The sequence below is a fragment of the Pinus tabuliformis genome, chromosome 2_2, assembly GCF_031772625.1.
Source record: "Pinus tabuliformis cultivar Carrire ecotype Pingquan chromosome 2_2, CPIR1, whole genome shotgun sequence".
NCBI classification, from domain to species: Eukaryota; Viridiplantae; Streptophyta; class Pinopsida; order Pinales; family Pinaceae; genus Pinus; species Pinus tabuliformis.
The window spans coordinates 274,186,946-274,190,035 of NC_142300.1; positions in this window are offsets into that span (position 1 = coordinate 274,186,946).

Consider the following 3,090-nt stretch of genomic DNA (forward strand, 5'->3'; position numbering starts at 1 on the left):
AAACCTCAACTTGGAGCATGACTGAATAAAGGAAGAGAACTGAAGTTTGATGCACCAGCTCATATAGCAGCGACAGCTAGTACTGCCGGAGAAGGACAGCATTCTGGAAGATGTAGCATGATTGGATGCAGCATGGTTGGATGCAGTACGGTGATGAAATCACCTTGAAGAAATATGTCGTCACCTAAGTTTAGATCTGCAGTCCTTGTCATCAGATCTGCAACCTCATTATATCATCTTCATGATGAAGATCTCTTCTCTTATCTTGTCAAGTCAAAGTTTTGACTTATGATGTATATGTACTCTCTCTCTCTCTGCTGAACTTTGAAGATAAAAGAAGATTTGATCAAAGGGTTTCCCCACACATTGTGGGGTTTGTCCCTGGCTCGCGCCACATCTTGTGTCCTCTTGTCTTGGCTTGTCTTCTGTGTTTTATATTTATGTTCTATCTGCAATTTATCGTAATGCTGATGTGATTGCTAACTGTGAAAATTTAAATAAATTGCTCTAGCATAGAACATACCAAAACTTAACATGGTATCGGAGCTGAGGTGAAGACAATGCCCAAGCAAGAGTGAAAGAGCAATCACCAAAGACAGTTGGGACAAGACAGAAGGAACAATGGGTTCCTCATAATTCACCTAGGGTGAAGTCAAAGCAGATAATGTTATCAGAATGGCGCAGCGGAAGATTTTGATGGTCCATCTTAAGATCACTTCATTGGGAAGTTCGGATCTAAGGGTGGAAGGAAAGGCGGATGCCTTGTTGAAATAAGTTCGGCCGTTATGCGAAGGAGTGTATGAATGGCAAAGACACATCTCTTGATGAAGATAACAATCATTCCTGGGACATCTTCCATGATCAAAAGAATGACTGGTAATGCAGGTCATCAAGGAAATGGTCGACTCTTCCACGAAAGCAAGGAACCCCAAAATCTCTTTTATGTACCTGATTGAACCTGATGTCTATCTCGGAAATGGAAGTCAAAGGTTACAAGGTGGCTCTTATCGATGGAAAGGTACGTGTTTGAAAATAGATCTTTTAAAGATGTTTTTAAGTTCAGGGTTGTATCAAGTTGCAGGAAGTCCACTGGGGACCATGTCCATTGACTCCGCACCGGAGGTCTGTGAGTCAGATGGTGACTAGGATGCTTGAATTCAAAAAGAAGCATGAAGGTGCATGTCTGAAATGTACCGAAGGAAAATATTATAAGGGGACCATTCCCCTCATGCAGCAGGTTCACAGGTTTGGAACAACCCGAGGAGTTTGAGAATCATGATCAAGGAATCTCATGTATACAGGTGGAAGAAAGCCCTCTATGGCTTGAAGAAAAACACCTCGGGCATAGTATGAGAGGATTGATAGCTGTCTAATGCAACTGAGATTCACTAGGAGTGAAACCGATCCAAACCATTACTCGAAGGTTGTGGACCTCTCGTACCAGCACCTATGTCTGACAGGTGCAGACCCTCTCATTTATAGGAGACAGAGGGAGTTGGATTCTGAATGTGGGAAGTTAAGTTGCAAGCTTGTGACTGCCTCCAGGATCTTAACTTTCAGAAGTTATATGGTAATGATGTCGGACCAGATTTGAGAAATGCCTCTGAGTTTCATAAACTCAATCGCGTTGATGTTCTTGGAGAACCTCTGTCTGGACATATGTGTTGCAGTTAGCATGGTGAGCTCATATTTGGTTGAGCCTCACTGGATTGGTGCCAAGAATCTTCTGAGATATCTTCAGGGCACACTCTGTCATGGATTGAGATACACTACCGGAAATATGAAACCACATGATTATGATGAGTGGGCAGGCAGTGTGGAGGATCACTAGAGCACTTCTCAGTGCTGTTTCTCTTTGGAATCTGCCTCGATATCCTGGATGCGCAGGAAGTAGAAGTCGGTGACTCTGAGCACCACCAAGGCAGAATACATTGCTGATAGTATGGGCTTCTGTGAGGCAGTCTGGTTGCTGAAGCTCTTTAGTGAGTTGTTTGTACACATGATGAATACCACTGTGATTCTCTGTGACAACCAGAGATGGGATTCGATTATTGAGGAATCCCGTATTTTGACAGTTGCTCCGGCAGATAGACATCAAATACTGCCTTATCTGGGATATGGTAAGTCGATGATCAAGGAGGCTTCATCACTCTGAGATGATGTACAGGACAGAGCCCTGAGGAAAGATCAAATTTGTGATTTTCCCGAACGACTTGGAGTCGTCGAGAGACCTTCGTAAAAGGGTCCTGCATGCTACATACATTGAGCTCTAGGAGATTTGAGGGGCTTGTAGTTCTATTGGAGCAGCATACGACCACAGGGTGACTCACCCTCCCCTGGTGGTGCGCTCTGAAACAAGATGATTCGCTTTCTTGTGGGACAAGATGATTCGCTCTCTTGTGTAGCAGGATGATTAGTTCTCCTGTGAGGCCTGGATTGATGTGTTCTCCATGGCGATTGTAGCAGGATTGACGTGTTCTCCTGTGAGGCCTGGATTGATGTGTTCTCCATGGCAGCCTGGATTGATGTGTTCTCCATGGCGATTGTAGCAGGATTGATGTGTTCTCCTGTGAGGACAGGATTGATTAAGTTCTCCTGTCGAGGCATTCTACCCATGCAGTCTGGGACTCATGGGAAGTACCTCTCATCTGATCAATGAGCAGGGAAATGAAGTTAGGGACCATAGTAGTACCGATGGATGCATCGTTGTATCTACCGTACTCCCTACGCTAGGATGTCCTTCATTGATCTGGGATCAATGATACTGGTCTGGGACCAGTGGTAGGAGTTGTACATGCTATGACGCTGACTTCGGGTCGGTTGAGACTGGTCTGGGACCAGTGGTACATACTCCGACACTGACTTCGTGTCAGTGCAGTACTGGTCTGGGACCAGTGAGAGTGGTACATACTATGACGCTGACTTCGGGTCGGTTGAGACTGGTCTGGGACCAGTGGTACACTCTCTGAGACTGCGATACTGGTCTAGGACCAGTGGTAGGAGTGGTACTTACTATGAAGCTGACTTCGGGTCAGGGACTAGTGGTATGCACTCTGAGACTGACTTCAGGTCAGTGGAGAATGATATGAC